We start from the raw sequence: 22,220 nt of genomic DNA, 5'->3' as shown, positions 1-22,220 counted from the left end.
CTATTTTCTGGTCACACTCTTAGACAGTGAATTGGAGGTTATACTTGGCCATGTGCGACTGCAACAGAATGACTTTGGCCACCATTTTGGAAACTTCGACCAAGTCGAATTGATCAAGTCAAAACTTAAAGGTGCGATTTCAACATCCACAACCTGTGCGCACTTAAAGATGCTGATGCCAGTCTACTTTCTGAAAGATTTTAATGTTCTCTTCTTCTTCTTTTATGACCGCATAGGATCAATTTAGTCAGTCCATCGTTCAGGTCTCTTTGAAGGGATTGTTTGGGCTTTGTGGTCCTCCCAGTACTTCTTCAGATGCTCCGATCTTCGTGCCCTTTCCTCAGTTGAAAATATGCGTGTTGTTGGTTTGTTTCGTGTAAGGGTAAAGAGGAGGTTTGTATTCTTGAGTTTTGTACTCAATTTTATCTTATTTGTGGTGTCTTCCATTGTAAGGCCTAGTTCCTTCAGATCCTCTCTTACTTCTCTGATCAATTTACATCCTGTTGTGGTATTTTTTGAGATGAGATTGTGTTGTACTAGTTGTTTCAGAAGTCTCGAATCCTGCATCCTCATGATATGACCAAAGAATCTCAGTCTCCTCTTACGCATAGTATCTGTAATGGGTTCTAGCTCTTTGTGCACAACTTTGTTAGGTATTTTCCACCACTGTCCATCTTTCTGGTATTTTTTGTTGATGCAGGTTCTTCCAATCCTCCTTTCAGTTGTCTGAAGTCTGTCAGTCTTTGATTGTTTATTCAGGTGAAAAAGTGTTTCTGCTGCATATGTAGCTTCCGGTTTTATAACTGTGTTGTTGTGTTTTATTTTTGCATTTATTGGTAGACATTTTGTAGATATCCCATGTTAATTTTTGTGCTTTAGCTAATCTATTTGTTCTTGTTTGAATTGAGATTTTTCACAATTTAAAAGCTTGTTGAAATATTTAGCCAGAATTTCTGCATTGTCCTTATTGTTATGAACCAGCTGACCATTTTCATCCTTCATTAGTAGGGTCGAGGGTTCATATTTTTGGAGCTGTTTTCTGAAGGTTTTGTAGTAGTCCCTTGACCGAGTTTTATTGAATTGTTCTTCAATTAACTGCAATGTGTCCTTATGATGCTCTCTTTTTATTCTTCTTAAGACTTGGGTAATGTCTTTTCTCCACTGTTTCAACACATTCACTGTTCCACCATTGGTGTTTTTTACGTGGTTTAATTGGAGCCAGGTTTTCTGCAATTTGATTAAGGTTGTATACTAAGTCTTCCAGTTTATCTGTGATTTTTGTTTTTTCAGTTGCATTCTGGTAATTTTTGTTGTTGATTAGCTGGGTAGGATCTATTTTTCTTTTAATTTTAGAGGCTTGCTTTTGTTGTCTCCTCTGGGCAGTGAGTTTAATTTTAATTTTAACTACGTTGTGATCTGAACCTGTGTCTATTCCTCGGAAGACTTTGACGTTATAGATCTCTTTGTGGCAGTATTTGTCCATGCAGATGTGATCCAAGATTGCTGAATAACACAGCGAGTCTATTAGTTTTGTATTTCGCATTCCCTTCAGAAGTTAGAAATTTATTGTGTTGAGTGGTAGAGTGAAGTGTAGCAAATATTTGTTGTGTGATACAGTAGCCTATATCTGGATTAGGAACATATAAACATATCGTACTTGTAGCATCATGAATTTTCGCTATTACTGCTTACTACAAGTACGATCACATTTTTCCTAGCCCTGAAAATGTTATTTGTCGCCCCTTGTGAAAGAAACGTGATTTACAACTCGGGTAAGAGCCACAGTTGCGTGATTTCAGAAAAAGTGACCAGTTTGTGCTTATATTTCTCATTCCATTTGAAGTTAGAAATTTATTTTGTGTTGATTGGTACAGTGAAGTTTTGTCGCGTGATATGGTAGCCTTTATCTGGATTAGGAGCATAATCGCATGAAATTGACTAGCATGGTGCATATTAGTCTTGAGATAGCCTAGTTTTGGATACGGAAAAAGTTGTGAAATTCTTTACTAATGACGATAAAATTAAAGTCTTTCAGAAAGTGCACTGGCATCCACATCTTTAAGCGTGCAGAGGTCGTGAATGTTGAACTCGCACCGTCGCATTTTGACTCGATCATTCGACTATAGGTAGAAGTTTTTGAAAATGGCGGTCAAAGTCATTCCTCCTGATTCCTCCCTGTTACACATGGACGAGTGTAACCTCCAATTCATTGTCTAAGAGTGCGACCAGAAAATGATGTTTAATAACCCACTGCTCCGAAGTAAAAGCTTCTACTAACATTTGTTTTAGAAAGAGTGCGATCTGCAATAATACTCGGATATTTTTATTGACCCCATGCATATGTTTTCATATTTGTTGTTTGGTGTTTTTCAAACCTTTCAGTGCACTTGTTATTTTATATGCCCCACCAGGAAAGGTTTTCATATTTATTTTCTCATGTTTTTCACACATTTTAATATTTTTCTCTCATTTTTAGTAATGTTAGATATAATATTCACTGTACTCGCGGATGGCCTCATATTGGAAAAATATCTAATGTTACCATATCCCTGTTGGATAGTTTTTTAATTCGTATATTCAGTAGTACGCTTTCTCGCTTAACATATTCATTTTTCTTGTCCCCTATACAAACTTCTTAACGAGGTTTTACTGTATGCAGAAAGGTACATGAGATGAGAGTGGAAGGCAGACGACCAAAAGAAAGACCAGTGGACAGATGGCTGAAAGGAGCGGAGGAGCAAGTGAAGAAAACAGGGGAGGACTGGGCGAAGTGACATCAGAGAGATGATGGGAAGACAGAAATTGGTGGGGAGAGGGTTACAGTATGATCTAAACAGATCCAGCCAGTGCATAGAAGCTGTGTAAGATGACCTCAGCAGCTGTGTCAGGATGTCTGAATATCAGGAGCAGTGTATCAACATTTGCTTGTGCTTCAAACTGGGGAAAATCTGTAGACACACACAGTGGTGTGGAATTGTTCTGACATTTGAAAGAAAATTTCAGGAGAAAAAGACAAGCCTTGTAGAGAAACAATTCCTTGAGCCTCCAACATAACCGCCTACTCATCGCTGTTGATTCTTAAATTTTTTAGGAACGTTAAGACAACAATGCTTTCCTATCCACTCTACTCACCTGACCTAGCTCCAACAGACTTTTTACTATTCCCCAAACTAAAATTCTCCGTGAAAGGATGGCGATTTCTGTCAGTTGAAGACTTTAAACTGAAATCGCAGGCAGAACTGCATGCGATCCCCCAAACTGCCAACAGGTCTGCTTCCAAAAGTGCAAACAACATTGGCAGTGTTCAGTAGAAGGGGGGAATAATTAGAAGGAGACAAAACTAACTAGGCTGTAATTAAGCTCTGTAAAAGTTATTTTCAAAGTTTGGCTATTTTTGAACCGGTATCATATAACGCTGATGTTCAGTTCTCTGTGTAGCTATAAAGTGTTGATATGCAGAGGAAACAGTGATTATCTTCTGGGGTGGAGGACAATAATAATGGTACATACTCACTTTGTTAAATTACAATAACCATGTAAATGAAACTATAAATTCAGGTGTGTTCTTCAGCTGTTCAGGCTTACTTGCTTCCTGTGTCAAAGCTTCTTTAGTTTCTTGTTTCTTTCTTTCGCATCTTCAGTACTGTATCAGACTTGTGAGTCACATATAGAAAGACAGGAACAATGAAGGGAACACATAACAGAGAAACTACAATGGCAGGTCAATGTGGGAAGAGGGAGAAATAGAAAGAAAACTCAAAAGGACAACGCCAATTTCCAAATCTTCATAAAATATACTGCTATCTTCTGACAGATTGGCTCTCTTCTCATCAGTCCTAGTTCTTCCATATCCATTTCTTCTCCGCTCCCATTTCTGCTTTCCAGCTTCATCAGGAGGGGCCATCTTGATATGCCTTCAGCCTTGATGTGAGAAGTGTAGGATAAGAAGAAAGCCAGATAAACAAAGGCATAAGGAAAAGACAGACAGATAAAGATGAATGCAGATAATAAAAGAATTGGGGATTTTCCTTTCCTTTGGTGTTTTCTTTCTATTTCTCCCTCTTTCCCACCTATCATGATTTTCCTGTTATGTGTTCCTTTCCATTACAGTACCTATTTATCAGACTTGAAAGAAAAGGAAGTGAATATGTAGCATTCAGATGCAAAGTTTGCACCTTTTCATTCATCTGGCTAGTTGGCACTTATAAATAAGAGGCTCCTGCATTCACAAATTTCTTGACTAATTTTATCCCCCGCCCACAAAAAAGTTGCTTTTAGTATAATTTTGTGTACCTTTATTTTATTTTGAAATGATTCTGTTTGTTCTGTGATATTTTAAAAGGCTTGATTTCTTATGTAAATTGAGAGTAAAAGCCATCTCCATATAGACCATAAAGGCCGTTGAAAAATTGTGGAAGATACAGGCTATCCATCACTTCGGCACAGCTTTGGCTGGCTGCCTATGCTCTCAAAAATTAGTCTGCTATTCATTTCTGGTGTAGGCTAAATGAATCTCAGGGCCTTGTGCCTCTCCAGAAGTAGAAATCTCATTTCTAAGTTTTTGACTTAGGACTCTCATCCTTTTGGGTAAATGGAGCATGCCTTTACCACCCTGCCTTTGCAGCCTCCTGATTTCTCATATACCTTTTTTAATCATGTCCCAATCCATGTTTGCATTACAGTACTAATCTGCAAATCATCATCATCTTCCTTCAATGTATTGGGCCATATGTCCCGTTACGGTCTTAGATTGTCGCTCCACCTCTTTATCGAACGTCCTACAGATCTTTTTCCCGTGGATTAATATCGGAGAATCCCTTTTGCCAATCTTCCAGTTTCCATCCTTTGTATATGACATTTCCAATTTTCCTAATAACTGTAGACTTAGTCATTTATTGGTTGTATTTTATGTTCTTTTAGCACCTCTTCATTCATTTTATGGTCCCACTTGGAATATCCTGTAGTACAGTGCATGACGTTAGGTCATAGCGTCTTGAGTTCTTAATGACCATGCCTCACATTCATAGCAAAGAGTTGGCCTAGTAAGGGTATATTATAAAGGCACAAACAAGTGTGTTTCTGTACACGTGATGGCTTCATTATGTGGTTGATTATTCCTGATGTTTTTGGTATGATAAGTTGTGTCCTAGGTACAGTAATATTGAACACATTTACATTTCCAGACGTGCCAAGTCTCCCGATTTAAGCGGTAGACTCCCGATTTTTCATCGTTCCTCCCGATCTCCCGATTTTCAGAGCAATATCCGTAATTTTCGTTTTATTTTAAACTCCCGCGGATTTTCTCGTTCTGTCGATATATGGCTGAGTTTGGCTGGTCTATAGTAGCTCTAATAATGATACCACATGGCAGTACGGGGCACGGTGGTCAGTCATGTGCTGCTCTTTGGTCTATAATACAGTCATTCTCTTTGCAAGCAAATCAAGCGAGTAACATTCTCTTTGGAGTAACCTAACCTCAGAAGTAGCACACCATAGTCGTTCTACCCGGGGCAAGACCTGCAGAAGTGCTCGTGTTGTGCCTTAATATTTGTTTTGGCCAAAATGTCAACAAAAAAAATATGATGCAGTGTTTAAAAATGCTTATAGGGAAGAGTTTCCATGTTTGAGTGAATCCAGAAAGGGACCAACGTTCACATTCTGTACTATATGTAGGTGCGATTTTTCAGTTGCACATAGCGGGAAATGCGATATACTCAAGCATATGCAAACGAAAAAACATAAGGAGAGTGTCCAGTGTGTAGAAAGAAACCAGAAACTGAACTTTTCATGTAAAAACCAAGATGTAAATCCTGTGACGAATGCCGAGGCGTTATTTACGTAATTTATAGTAGAACATAACCTGACTGTAAATTGTGCCGATCACGCGGAACCTTTGTTTCGCAAAATGTTTCCTGATTCGGAAATCGCTAAACGATATGGGTGTGCTAGAACGAAAACAGCGGCTATCATTACAGAAATGTGCATGGAAGAAAGGGCGAAAATTGTATCACATTTGCAGGTGAATGCATTTTCTGTTGCTGCTGATGGTAGCAATAAAAGCGACTTGAAGATATATCCCATTGTTGTAACATTTTTTAGGCCTGAACTCGATGAAATTCAGAGTTGTCTACTCTCTGTGCGTAATTTAGAAGAGGATGCTACTGGAGCTAACATTGCCAATCTTTTGCTCTCAACTTTTTGGGAATTCTGCATTCCATTAAAAAACTGCCTAGCTCTTGGTGCTGATAATGCTCCAGTAATGGTAGGATTAAAGAATGGTGTGGCAGGATGTTTGAAGTGGGAAAATAGTAACAATCATCGTAGGCTGCTCTTGTCACCCAATTAATCTTGCTGCAGAGAAGGGTGCGGCGTGTTTGCCCGTAAATGTAGATGAAAGTATAATTGATATATTTTATTATCTGGAAAGGAGTGCAAAGAGGAAAGAAAAGTTCAGAGAATTTCAGACTTTACACAACACAGAGATCAGGAAAATTCTGAAGCATGTGCCTACTCGATGGTTATCACTAAGAAGGTGTTTAGATAGGATTTTGCTTCAGTGGGACCCTTTGGTTACATTATTCAGGAGAGAAATTGTGAGTAAGGATTCTCAGATGGGAACTTTGAAGACTTACAAAATTCCTAAGCACAGTTTAAGTGCAGCTGTGTCTTGTTTGTCTGAAAACGTTAAGGATTGTCATAACATTTCACCTCGCTCCTCAGTTAAAAGGAAAACCCAGTCATCAGTTTCACACAACAACAACAAAAAAAATGAAACTACATATGACACTAAGAGCCATGCATTGTCACGTGAAGAACGACTTTTTATGTTCCTTTCATCAAATTTACATAAATCTTTTGCCTTTTTCTCTCAAGTTTTATGGATATCTTTGAAAATCCAAACGTAGCTCTTCAGTCAAGTATGCCGCACATCCACTTATTGAGGTCAGTTTTGGAGGAACTGCTGAAGAATGTGATGGCAAGGTTTGTGAAACCAGACGTTATTAAAAGATCCTCCTCTCTCCTTGATGTAGATTATCGTACTCCAGCAAATCAAAAGGATGATTGTGATCTGATGATAGGGAACTGTGCGTTTGTTTTAGTGAACACCTTGAAGTCTGAGGAAAAGTGCATATTCTTTTAGAAAGTGTTTCTCTTCATCGTGTGACTACATGGCACACAAATTTCCATTCAAAGATGAAGTTTTAATTAATGCAGAAGTTGCAAATATTTCTGCTATAAGTAAGGCATCATTTTCTAGCCTTAGATTTTTCATTGACAAGTGTCCAAACATTTTGACTAGTGAAACGGAACATTTGGATAAAGAAGCTGATATTCTGCACCCCCAGTTCTGTAACTTTCAGTTTGAAGAAACAGACCTGGCAAAAGGAAGAATTGATGTTCAATGGGCAATGGTAGGTCAGATGAAATCAGCTGATGGTGTACTTAAATATGACAGACTCTCTAAGGTGATACTTGCTATTTTATCATTTCCACAACATAGCAATGCAGAATGTGAAAGGATTTTTAGCAGAGTCACAAAGACAAAAACACAGTTCAGATCCTTGCTGTCTGAACAAACTTTGGAGAAACTTTTAACCTTGAAAGCAGTTCAGCAAGGCAAGTGCTTTGAGCAAAAAATTTAGTTCCGAGTTTCTGAAGAGGGCTAAGTCAGCTACTGGTGTGTTGAACAACAATTAGTCATAATGTGATCACCATGTTGAAGGATGAGAAGTCACGTGTTCCTACAGTTCAGGTATGTCCAGTATTTAGTATTCACATGTAAATGATGGAAAATATATATATGGACAAATAGAATTGTTAATGTATTGAATTATAATGAATTTGTACATGTTCTGCCATCAATGATGTGTCGTAATACGTCGCGATTCATTGCGAAATATCTCCTGAATTTTCACTTTTAAAAGTTGGGATATCTGCATCTCAATGCAGTGAAGTGAGCTACCATGATGTAAGGCATTCGCATCAGAAATTTTATGCAGATCCAGACAGACAATCTTGACACAATTTCATATTAAGAACGTTACAGTTTCTACCCTACAAAGTAACAGATCAAGAAGCAGAAATAGTGATTATTGTAGAAATAAGGTAACCACCAAGTATTTCATGGCATGCATGAAAAATGATCGGAATTGAAAATATACTAGTTCACAAGCAGCTGTTTATAAAAACATTGTGCACATTAAGGGATAGGGTGCAAGCATTGTCTTGACCGAGCTCGATAGCTGCAGTCGCGTAAGTGCAGCCAGTATCCAGTAATCAGGAGATAGTGGGTTCGAATCCCACTGTTGGCAGCCCTGAAGATGATTTTCCGCGGTTTCCCATTTTCACACCAGGCAAATGCTGGGGCTGTACCTTACTTAAGGCCACGGCCGCTTCCTTCCCATTCCTAGGCCTTTCCTATCCCATCATCGCCATAAGACATATCTGTGTCGGTGCGACGTTAAGCAAATAGCAAAATAAAAAGTAGCGTTGTCTTGAAAGGTTTTAGAAATGGATGGATGACGTACCTACGGAGTGATGAGGTGGTTCTACAAGCAGTGAAATCATTTATAGAGTCTATACAAGTTCTCAAAACGCATTACTGTTATAGCAAAAATGCAAAGGGCAATATTTTTCAAGCAAATTGAGCATCAAAGCTCTTTGAATACAATACAGTGACATGTATGAACCAGACCATCATTTTTTTTGGCAAAACTTTGTTAGCGATTACAATCTAAGCCTTGGCTCACCAGCCACAGATGTTTGTTCTCAGTGCTTGTCCCTTAAAGAATAAATAAAATACTGTCAGGATCCCCTGAAGAAGCAAGATTTTCAAACAGAGTTGAACATGTATACCAAAAAAGCCAATGCGTTTTATAATCAGCTACATAAAGCTAATGAAGGTGAATATATGTTCAGTTTTGACAGTCAGAAAAATCAAGCGATTTCAAAGGCTGCTGATCAGGCTGTGCACTATCAATCAATCAATCAATCAATCAATCAATCAATCAATCAATCAATCAATCACTACTGATCTGCATTTAGGGCAGTCGCCCAGGTGGCAGATTCCCTATCTGTTGTTTTCCTAGCATTTTCTTGAATGATCGCAAAGGAATTGGAATATTATTTGAACATTTCCCTTGGTAAGTTATTCCAATCCCTAACTCCCCTTCCTATAAACGAATATTTGCCCCAATTTGTCCTCTTGAATTCCAACTTTATCTTCATATTGTGATCTGTCCTACTTTTAAAGACACCACTCAAACTTATTCATCTACTGATGTCCAATGTAATTATTAAATTAATGTAGTAATGGTCCACCTTTCAATACTATAATATGTAATATTCTAAATTACATTAATTAGGGACTAGTTTCGGCCGGGGCTGGCCATCTTCAGCCTTAAATGTAAAACACCTAATTGTTAAACAAATGTACATGCACACAATTGACATAAAACAAATGAAAACAAATATATACAAAGTGACATTAAAAACTGGGATGGAATTATGAATAAATCTGAAAATGAACTAGGTTCCAACATCTTGAGTATGTTCATCATTGAGAATAATTTCAAGTATTAATTTATATACACAGAACTGTTAGTTCTAATACTGCTGGGAACTGGTAAATGTTGATCCTGTACTTTGTCATCAAATCTATTTGTGTGGTGTTAGCTATATGTAATCCATTGGACACTGCTGTAAATAACCACTAGCTGACGGGGAACTGTTAGATGTTGTTTCAGATGGCCAGCCCCGGCCGAAACTAGTCCCTTATTAATGTAATTTAGAATATTACATATTATAGTATTGAAAGGTGGACCATTACTACATTAATTTAATAATTACATTGTACTTGCAATTCAATACGGATCAGAACCATGAAGTTTATAACCTATGATTACTGATGTCCTCCCACGCCACCTCTCCACTGACAGCTCGGAACATACCACTTAGTCGGGCAGCTCGTCTCCTTTCTCCCAAGTCTTCCCAGCCCAAACTTTGCAACATTTTTGTAACGCTACTCTTTTGTCGGAAATCACCCAGAACAAATTGAGTTGCTTTCCTTTGGATTTTTTTCCAGTTCTTGAATCAAGTAATCCTGGTGAGGGTCCCATACACTGGAACCATACTCTAGTTGGGGTCTTACCAGAGACTTATATGCCCTCTCCTTTACATTCTTACTACAACCCCTAAATACCCTCATAACCATGTGCAGAGATCTGTACCCTTTATTAACAATCATATTTATGTGATTACCCCAATGAAGGTCTTTTCTTATATTAACACCTAGGTACTTACAGTGATCCCCAAAAGGAACTTTCACCCCACCAACACAGTAATTAAAACTGACAGGACTTTTCATATTTGTGAAACTCACAGCCTGACTTTTAACCCCGTTTATCATAATACCATTACCATTGCCCACCGTCCATCTCACAACACTATCGAGGTCACCCTGCAGCTGCTCACAATCTTGTAACTTATTTATTACTATGTCAAAATAACATCGTCTGCAAACAGCCTTATCTCTGATTCCACTTCTTTACACATATCATTGATATATATAAGAAAACATGAAGGTCCAATAATACTGCCTTGAGGTATTCCCCTCTTAATTATTACAGGGTCAGATAAAGCTTCGCCTACTCTAATTCTCTGAGTTCTCTTTTCTAGATATATAGCCACCCATTCAGTCACTCTTTTTTCTAGTGTAATTCCTATATCCTATATCCCTCCAGACTGGATTTTTTGGTGAACTGAGGCTGATATAAAAAAAGCATACAACATTGCTAACTGACAAAGATGACACTAGTCCATTTTTGTCAGTAGTCTTCCATGATCTACCACTATGTACGCCAGTTATACCTGTATAATTTCACTGTATGTTCAGGAACATCAAAAGACACTCAAAGTAAAGAGAGAACCTTTCCTTATATTTGGATCAAAAATGATTACCCAAAGGGTGCATAATCAAATAGCTTCTGCCTTATATCATACGTAAGTAGCAATAGAGCTTGCAGGCTTTAGTCAGACTGGTTGCCAATAGCTGCGGTGACCTAAACAAGAATAAAATTTTGATTGGTATGTTAGGCAAATTTCTGAGTCATGATCCCCAGCGACAGTAAATAAAAATTACACTGGTGTTTCCTATAGTTGGCCACTGCTATATCCCTCCAGACTGGATTTTTTGGTGAACTGAGGCTGATATAAAAAAAAAGCATACAACATTGCTAACTGACAAAGATTACACTAGCCGACATGATTTTGCAGTAAAATAGAAAATATGCTTTTTTTTATAAGGAAATTTATGCCCTGAGCCCAAAAATGATACCATTTCTTTCATATTACATCAAATTTTGATGCAGTTCTATTTTGTAGTATCTGCTTTCATAAGAGTTCTCATGCAACTCACTTTGGAATAATAGCATATTTTACATCAAGGGAGGGAAACACGTGATTATTCCCATGTGTGAGGGTGACAGATCGAGACGTAAGCCAGGGACAAAGTTCTCAATTCTGTTTCCTATAAATTTAGATATGCAATATTAAGAGCACGAGGGAAGTTGGATTGCAGTTAAGAGAGCGCAGAGTTGCTACCTCATATCACTTGTATAAATAGAAGTGTTTTAAATCCCATTCCTTATCCGATGTATATGTTGGGCTGTCATTCCTTTTCAAGATAAAATAGGTTAATAGTCAGTTGTGCTTGAGACGCACTCCAACAAGTATGCATTTAATGCGTCTTTTACATTCATTTGTATTTGTGCGTGTGTGCATTAATGTGAATATAAGAACTGTGCTTCAGTTGATTGTTACTCATGAAACTTTTATATTAGAGTACATTAGTGCAGCCATGCTGTTCGCCATGGAGCTTTTACCCTGCACCAGTCCCGCGCGCACGCTGCTGGCAGCTCAAAGATGTAGTCGAAAATTCAAAACAGCGGAACTGATAGTTAGGGCTGTTTGTATTTTTCATAATTTAATTATAAATGTAGAGGGGCTGAACACTTAGACTACGAAGACGTACTTCCAAGAGTTACCCCATCAAGGAGAAACAACGCAGCTCCAGCTGAAGCTTTTGAAGTGCGGAATACAGTCAGAGATTTTTTTAAAAAGTGAGTCGCAGTTCTGTTGGCGAGTATATCTTACAATAATTTGGTTTACTGAATGTGTAATAATAATTTCGTGTGGCTATTTCTAGCCGAGTGCAGCCCTTGTAAGGCAGACCCTCCGATGAGGGTGGGCGGCATCTGCCATTTGTAGGTAACTGCGTGTTATTGTGGTGGAGGATAGTGTTATGTGTGGTGTGTGAGTTGCAGGAATGTTGGGGACAGCACAAACACCCAGCCCCCGGACCATTGGAATTAACCAATTAAGGTTAAAATCCCCGACCCGGCCGGGAATCGAACCCGGGACCCTCTGAACCGAAGGCCAGTACGCTGACCGTTCGGCCAACGAGTCGGACAATGTGTAATAACAAGTGTAAAATGCCTCGCCTGGATTTTTCAGTGCATTTCTACTGCAGGAGTTGATTGAAGAATGAAGTTACAAATGCTTCATTTCCTAATTTAATAGTATACTTTTGAATAATGTAAAATAAGGGGTTATGGATTATCTCATTTTGACTTTAGTTAGGTCTCCTAAACAAAATGTATTTACAGTTTGAAAAAATAACTGTCGGACTTTCCATAAAAAATGAGGTACTTCATATAAATCACCTGCTTGTAATGACGGAGGTCCCCTAAGTAGCAAGAATAAAAGAACAAAGTTGACATAATCGTTCCGCATTCTTTTTCCACTTCATTCCATAGTTTGATGATGATGATGATGATGATGATGATGATGATGCTTGCTGTTTAATGTGGGCTAACATCTAGGTCGCCGGCCCCGTGGTGTAGGGGTAATGTGCCTGCCTCTTACCCAAAGGCCCCGGGTTCGATTCCCGGCCAGGTCAGAGATTTTTACCTGGACCTGAGGGCTGGTTCGAGGTCCACTCAGCCTACGTGATTAAAATTGAGGAGCTTTCTGACGGTAAGATAACGGCCTTGGTCTAGAAAGCCAAGAATAACTGCTGAGAGGATTCGTCGTGCTGACCACACGACACCTCGTAATCTGCAGGTCTTCGGGCTGAACAGCGGTCGCTTGCTAGGCCAAGGCCCTTCAAGGGCTGTAGTGCCATGGGGTTTGGCTTTTGGTTTAACATCTAGGTCATCGGCCCCTGATGATATGAGACGAAATGGATTAAACGTTAAAATTAACCCACTGACTAGGATTAGAAAAATTATGAGGAAAATTATTATGAATTGAAAATAATCAGTGGATCTAATTCCCAATGCCTTATTTTCCTCTAAAATTAAAAAGAGTAAAATGAAATAAAATTGAATGAGGCACTGACATAGAAGTAAAATAATATATTTAATTCAAATTAAAAATATGCAAACATAGATAAACACGTAATCAATAGAATAAGTAGTTAACAATAATAAAATTAAAAACAAATACAAGCTTCACTTTTAAACACTATAAAAGAGGCCATTATCCCTTAGAAGACGGAGAACGAGCTCTACTGGCCACTCGTCATCTCGTCACTCCTTTTACTTCTTATGAACCTCTTGTGATGATCCGCATGCCCCTGGTTCCAAATTGCATCGAGTTCGAAGACAGATTCAGATAGCAAGTGAGCAAGTGATCACTGAACATGTGTATAGAGTAATACAGCGTTTGTCCCCCTGTGCTAGGTTGGGCTCAACAGTTGGTACCTATGGGAATCAACATCTATATCATCTGATGGCCAAGCAGGCATCAATTTTTGGTAATGAGACAAAGTCTCTCATAGTGCATTGGCACTGCCGGTAGCTCCAAGTAGCCTACGCAGTGGCCTCCACGTTATGCACTAGCCATGCGTCTTGGTGGGTGTGCTAGGTACCAACTGTTAAGCCCAAAGTAGCACACGGGGGCAAGATGCTGGCAACCAGGAATGAGTTAACTGGAAAATTTATAATCTCCAATAACGGACCATTTATATTGGTATTATAAATTTACTCATTCAGGACAAATATTTCTGATTCCCTACGGGAATCAACATTTATATCATGTGTATAGAGTGCAAGGAGAGGAAGAGTGGGAGAGCGGGTGACCTTGAAAGAACCAATCACAGTCCAAGTTACAGGATAGCCGGCGATGTGCCACGTTTGAAAATCAAACATGTTGGAGACCACGGATGTGGCGAGGATAGCAGCCAGCTGCGCAGCTATAGGCCGAGCTCCAGGATAAAAGCACCGATTGAGATCCATTGGTTTGTTTAATCATCGCCTAACATCGAGCAGCGAGGCTTGGCGATGTGCCAGCAGCGAAGCTGCAGCATAAACGTACCCTTAGTATTTTAAGTCCATCATGGCTAGTGTGTCAGGGATGCACAGAAGGCAGTGTAAACAAAGTTCTCAAAAGTTTTGCTACATTTGTGGAATTTATGTGTTTGAATCCAAGGTGTGACAAATAAACTCATTTACAAAGAAACTTTATTTTTCTTACTTCTGTTTGAAAGTTGGAGATCAAGACACATCTTTCACACCTCTTATTGTATGCAGTACCTGTGGCAAGGGACTTTGTTACTGGCCTGAGGGCAAACGAAACTCATTGCCGTTTTTCATACCCATGCAATGGTGAGAACATAACAATCATTATTACGACTGTTATTTTTGTATGACCAACGATTACAATAAGAAAAACAAAAACAGAATTAAATATCCAAATCTTGTGCCAGCTATTCAGCCTGCTCCTCATGGACCTGACTTACCAGTACCCACGCCACTTGGTAACTTGAGTGATGAAACTGAAAGCAGTTCCTTGCAATTGGACGCTGAAGAAATGGTTTTCGAGCCACATCAAGATGACACACCAACAAACAAATTTACACAATCCAAATTGATTTTTTTTTTACAACAAGGGATTTAGAGTTAACCAAAGAAAAGAGTGAATTACTTGGCTCTAGACTACGCAAAAAGAATATGTTGGAATCTGGGGTTATATTTTCATAGTACAGAAATTGTGAGAAAGATTTTCAAAAATATTATAAACAAGAAGATTCGCTCAACTAGGCAGAGAAAGAAAATACCGTGACATCATCGGAAAATGGCCAGCACACAAGAAAACAAATAAAAATGGAGAGAGACTAGTTGACCTGTGTAGAAACCATAATTTAATCTCAAAATCTACATGTTTTAAGAGGAAACCTCAAAAACTCAAAACATGGAAACACCCTGACTACACTAAAGGAGAATGGCAACTGGACCACGTCTGCATGGACAAATACCACCACAAAGAGATCTATAACGTCAAAGTCCTCCGAGGAATAGACACAGGTTCAGATCACTACGTAGTTAAAATTAAAATTAAACTCACTCCCCAGAGGAGACAACAAAAGCAAGCCCTTAAAACTAAAAGAAAAATAGATCCTACCCAGCTAATCAACAACAAAAATTACCAGAAAGCAACTGAAAAAATAAAAATCACAGACAAACTTGAAGACTTAGTACACAACCTTAAACAAATTGCAGAAGACCTAGCTCCAATTAAACCACGTAAAAAACACCAATGGTGGAACAGTGAATGTGATGAAACAGTGGAGAAAAGACATCAGGCATGGCTATTACATCAGTCCCAAAAGACAGAAATATCCTATCAAAAGCTAGTAAAACAGAGAAAAGAAACTACCCAAGTCTTAAGAAGAATAAAAAGACAACATCATAAGGACACCCTGCAGTTAATTGAAGAACAGTTCAGTAAAACTAAATCAAGGGACTACTACAAAACCTTCAGAAAGCAACTCCAAAAATATGAACCCCCGACCCTACTGATGAAGGATGAAGATGGTAAGCTGGCCCATAACAATAAAGACAATGCAGAAATTCTGGCTAAACATTTCAACAAGCTTTTAAATTGTGAGGAACCTACAGAACTCCTTCATTTGGACACCAACACCCCGATAAAAACATCACCAGAAAACATCAATCCCCCCACAATAAAGGAAGTCTACCAGGCTCTGAATAAATTAAAAAACTACAAAGCGCCAGGAGAAGATCAGACCTTTGCGGAAATCTGGAAATATGCAGGAAACTCAGCAAAAGTTGCCCTCCATCAACAACTTGTCTCTATCTGGATTAAAGAAGAACTACCAGAACACTGGACAACAGCCCTCATTCATCCTCTGCACAAAAAAGGGGACAAAACCGACCCTAATAACTACAGGGGAATCTCTCTCCTAGATATAACATACAAAATATTTTCAATAATCATCCTTAATAGGATAAGTTTACAACTTGAGAAAGAACTAGGAGAATATCAAGGAGGTTTCAGACCCTGGAGGAGCTGTCCTGATCAGATCATGAGTCTTAAGTTGATAATGGACTATAACAGGAGAAGAAACAGAGATATGGTGATAACATTTGTAGATTTCAAGAAAGCTTATGATTGCATCCATAGAGAATCTCTGTTTAAAATTTTAAGACACCTTGGACTACACCCCAAATTAATAAACATGATAAAATTGACTCTCACCAATACCAAGTCAAAAGTGAAGTTTAGGGGTGAAACATCAGAGACATTTGAAATTAAAACTGGACTACGGCAGGGAGATGGGCTCTCACCACTATTATTTAACTGTGCTCTAGAAATGGTAATGAGGGAATGGTTTAGAAAATGTCCCCCCAAAATAAAGATTGGCCGAAAAATCAAAACAAATTGCCTGGGTTTTGCTGACGATTTAGCATTACTAGCAGTGGACATAAAAGAAGCAAAAACCCAGATATCAGAACTTCAAAACATTGCAAATAAAATTGGCCTCAAAATATCATTTGAAAAAACAGAAATTATGCCCCAAAAACCAACACAGCTAAAAGAAGTCACCATAAATGGTAATAAAATCAAAATAGTAACTCAGTTTAAATATCTTGGAGAAGTAATAACACATAACTTAAATGAAAAAATCTCAATCCAAGTAAGAACAAATAGATTAGCTAAAGCACAAAAATTAACATGGGATATCTACAAAAAGAAATGTCTATCAATAAATACAAAAATAAAACACTACAACACAGTTATAAAACCGGAAGCTACATATGCAGCAGAAACACTCTTTTACCTGAATAAACAATCAAAGACTGACAGACTTCAGAAAATTGAAAGGAGGATTGGAAGAACCTGTATCAACAAAAAATATCAGAAAGATGGACAGTGGCGGTTAATACCTAACAAAGTCGTGTACAAAGAGCTAGAACCCATTACAGATACTATGCGTAAGAGGAGACTGGGATTCTTTGGACATATCATGAGGATGCAGGACTCGAGACTTCTGAAACAACTAGTACAACACAATCTCGTCTCAAAAAATACCACAACAGGATGTAAATGGATCAGAGAAGTAAGAGAGGATCTGAAGGAAATAGGCCTTACAACAGAAGACACCAAAAATAAGATAAAATTGAATACAAAACTCAAGAATACAAACCTCCGCTTTACCCTTACACAAAACAAACCAACAACACGCACATTTTCAACTGAGGAAAGGGCACGAAGATCGGAGCGTCTAAAGAAGTACTGGGAGGACCGCAAAGCCCGAACAATCCCTTCAAAGAGACCTGAACGACGGACTGACTAAAGTGATCCTATGTGGTCATAAAAGAAGAAGAAGAAGAAGAAGAAGAAACAAGAAGATTAACTTTTATTTTGCACGGATGTTTGAAATCTTTTGCATCAATTGGAAGAGAAAGAATATGATCCTAGCAGTTGGCACCTTTTTATTGACTCTTCCAAAATACATTTTAAGGCAGTTTTACTTCAATGTTCTCTCTTCCATACCACTTGCACACTCCACGAAGCTGTCCGAAACATACAAGACATTAAAGTTTGTGCTTGAAAAATTAAATATCAAGAGCATGAATAGCAAATTTGCAGTGATTTGAAGGTCATTGGATTGCTGCTGGGACAATAAAAAGGCTACACAAAATGTCCCTGTTCCCTATCCGAATGGGATAGGAGGGAATGAAATAAACATTGGGATACTGTACAGTGACCTGAAAGGTATCAACTTCAGTCAGGATCCAAAAATGTCTTGAATGTAAGTCTTGTTGCCTGTGAATTAATTTTATGTCCACCCTTGCACATCAGAGTAGAAATGATGAAACAGTATGTTAAGGCATTAGACAAAAATAGTCCATGCTTCAAATATTTATGCACAAAATTTTCCACATTATCAGATGCAAAAATCAAAGAAGGAGTATTTGATGGATCACAGATTCGTAAATTGATCATGGTAAATTTTTTTACAGAAACAATGACGAAAATTGATGAAGATGCATGGAATGCATTCAAAGAAGTAGTGACAAAACCCCTTTTCAACATTAAGGACCCTCTATACAAAGAAATTGTTAGAAACATGTTGGACAAATTTAACCAACTCGATTGTAGTATGAGTCGAAACATAGCAAATAGAAAGAGAAAGTGAGAGCACTTCGACTCGCTTCCCATTACAGCAATGAAGAAACTAGTGGCTATAGTGCGAAGATTTGCCACTGCAGCGCAACGATCGCTTTGGATGAACAGATGGCATTGTTTATATTGGGTGTGCACATTTTGACTTGTAGTAGGAGTGATTTTTTGAGTATAATAACTATATTTTGGAATATAGTGAATGAAATTGCCGTTGTGCTTTGTGTCGGGGAGTCGATCTGGTTACAGGTCAGGTGAAGGTAAACATTTCTTCTTACCACCTGAAAATGAGCATTTTTCTGAGTGGGCTAGAGCAATCCCAAGAAAAGACATGCAGCTTACGCATAAGTCCATGATTTGCGAGTGCCATTTTTCAGAAGATCTTATTGTAAAGGTAGACTCATTTATTATTAGTGGGGAAAAAGTTGAAATTCAGAGAATAAGGTAGAGCTTAAAGCCAGGAGCTCTGACATTTTACCAAACTTACCATCCTATTTAAGCAAGTCCCTGGAAATTCAAAACCCCCCATTCAGACAAAAGTTACTCTAAGAACATGTATTCAATGACAATATTAACAGTAGTAGCTTAGTATGTAATGAACTAAATTTTCCCTCTACATCTAAAATACTTAATAGTGACAATAATGTAAAAATTAAAAAAACCTGGTCTCTCTTTGCCCTGTAAAGTAGCTGATAGTGACGTTGATGTTTCTAGAACTACTTTAAATTTGACGAGACAAGTTAAAAAACTTGGTAGGAATTTAATTAGAACCAAAAAAAATTAGTTGCGTGCAAACTCGCCTTAAATTCGATTGCAAATTGCGAGTCAGTGATAGATCCCCCCCCCACCCACCCACACTTCATTTGTTAGTCATATCCGAGCAATGGCTAAAGAAAATGAATGTAAGAATAAAGAAATTAAAGAAAAATAGTACTCACGGACTGGGAAAATGAAATAACTCTTCCTTACGAGGGAAACCTCACAGAACAGAATGCAGTGTTTCACTTGGCAGTCTCCAAGTAAGAAAATGTAACAAATATGTTGACTGCTTAGATTGTGCTCGCATCCTTCATAGTGAACAGCTACTTAAGCTTCCACTGGCAACATTTATCCTCATTAAAGATTATGGCACGAAGAAAGGCTTGTGATACTTGACATATCCTTCACTGTGTGTGTTTAGGTTGCTATTGCAAGTAGAAGAGGTTGTCTCAGAAAAATTGCTATCAGAACAAAATTCATTGGGTGATATGTGCACGTTTGGACAGTATGGACTCTATATTTGTCCGACTCGGCCGACTCACAGACTTTGGATGCAGCAGTGATCACATATATGACCTTGTGGGAAAATTAGTTTCATTACATTATGTGCCGATTCTTCTTCCGTACAAAGAAAATAAGAAAAGAGATTTTATCGTTCAAATCAGCAAAGTCGTCACTGAAGTTCTCTAAGGTTTCGGACAACTAATGTTTTCGAGGGTGAGTTGCATTTTTTTGTATATGTCTTAGATAATGTGAAATGCATAATTGTTTCAACTATATCTCATTATTTTGTAAGTCATTTCAGAATTTCTGATGTTCAAATCTTTTCAGAGGATTACATTAAGCCATTAAATTAGTGTGTTTACCAACTTCCTCTATTCAAATATTCCTGGACTGTACACACATGGTACATGAAAGGGAATAATTCAAAGGTCATTCTGGCAACTGGAATTCTTAGAGAATTTATTTTGTGTACGTTTTGTGTATTGCCGCTTATTGTATTAACGCGAGCAGCGCGGTTCATCCATAGCTACACTAGTGCAGTCTGACGCCACTGCCTGTTAATTACGAGAGAGCACTCACGTTTTCTTTCCTTACGTTATGGCCTAAAGTTTCATTTCTTAGTATCACATCTGGACTACTTCCCTCCAAAGTTTGGAGCTGTAAGTAAAGAGCAAGGTGAAAGGTTCCACCAGGATCTCAAGATGCAGAATAATGCTACCAGGGCCGTTTGGATATAAATATGATGGCCTCTTACTGTGGTCAGTTGCACTTGACGACCCTTCCAGAGAGTAATCATACACTTCAAAAAACATCAAAATTCTATGGGAAATGGAAAAATTTGATCGAGAAAATGTGAGAAAGCTTTCAATTTATGTATCATTTACTTTGCTTACTAACTTGTTTAGTTTGTATGTTTTATCTCTCTCCTCTGCATGCATAATTCTATCAATACTGTAACTTTTATAAATACCAATAAATAATATTAATAATTAACTATAATCATTGCCCCATGCTTGGGTGCCATTTGTAATTTTACTGTTAATATTAATAATCTTAAATAACTGAATAAATAAAATTATGCAAAAACTTGATAAAATAATTGAAATAAATGAATGAATCGAATTAATAACAATAATTAATCAAAATGTCTGTAGTATGGGCGCCAGAGTTCACCAGAATGGATCCCTCGAATTTAGGTAGAGCATGATAATTGTTTATCTCCCAGGACGTGTACATAATGCTGCGTTCTGGTACATCTGCTTCAGGCCTTACCTAACCTTCTGAAAACAACGAAATAGGTAGGAACTGCACCTAGGTTCATCAATAACTCCACTGATTCTAAAATAACTAACTATATTCTCAATAAAATCCGTGCATGAGCACCTCATCAACACACCAAAATATACATATAATACACACAAAATATTACTGGAAGAATTCATATTTACAACAACAATGAAAACAGTAGGAAATCAAAAGCGAGAACTAAGCCACCATTTGTAGTTAGTCTATTGAACAATGTATATATACACTGGAACCTTGGGTTGCGAGCATAATTCGTTCCGGCAACATGCTTGTAATCCAAAGTGCTCGTATATCAAAGCAAGTTTTCCCATAAGAAATAATTGAAACGCGGATGATTCGTCCACAACACAAAAATATTTATTCGCATACCATTTCTTAACCCTCTACTGCATGAATTATTTTTCGTTTCCGTTTGGTGAAGAAAATTTCAAGCTTTAATGTTCAACATATGCTCAGTGTTTTAGATATACCAGCAATTCTTAACTGGGCCTAATAGCTTAACACTCGTATGTGATGTGGATTGCCATATTGGAATATATGTATGATTTTTCACGATTTTACCGTAAGCTTTTAACATTCAAAGACCGAACATTACTGCCTACTGGCCATGGGTACGTATAAGTATTGCAATAAGCAAGTATACTAGTACGACCTTTGGCTGTAGGGCTGATTTGTATTATGTTATGTGTATAATAATAATAATAATAATAATAATAATAATAATAATAATAATAATAATAATAATAACAAGGCATCACTGGGATATGGGAGGTGTGCCGTAAAACTACCTCTGTCTATAATATTTATCCATTTACACAGGTGAAAAATTATTTGTTGCCTAATGGCAACAGTATATATAACAAAATATAACATAAAAAATTAAAGTGCACTTTTCCTTACTATAGAATCATTGTTGGTGTGAGGGAGACGAGAGATGACATGAGAAGAGTTACTGTGTCGCACGAATTTCACAAACAGAATCACTGCTATCTGTTGGCTCACTGAAATTGTTTTCTTTTTGTGCAACTTTAACGAGGAACCTGTCCAATGACTGTTGCTTTTGCCTCTTTCCGAGAGGATTTCACGAAAATGTGACATTGCATTGTCATTGAACTGATTCATCACTCGCACTGCTACAGCTTTATTTGGATGGTGTTTTTCTA

General features: G+C 37.8%; 1 protein-coding gene across 1 annotated transcript in view; it reads left to right on the top strand.

The window, feature by feature from the left end:
• rictor (rapamycin-insensitive companion of Tor) overlaps nucleotides 1–22,220 on the top strand; it is a 540,306-nt gene that overhangs the window by 506,136 nt on the left and 11,950 nt on the right. The gene's annotated exons all lie outside the window — the stretch shown is intronic.

This window comes from Anabrus simplex, chromosome 1, assembly GCF_040414725.1.
Source record: "Anabrus simplex isolate iqAnaSimp1 chromosome 1, ASM4041472v1, whole genome shotgun sequence".
NCBI lineage: Eukaryota > Metazoa > Arthropoda > Insecta > Orthoptera > Tettigoniidae > Anabrus > Anabrus simplex.
This window is presented reverse-complemented; position numbering and strand designations above follow the sequence as displayed.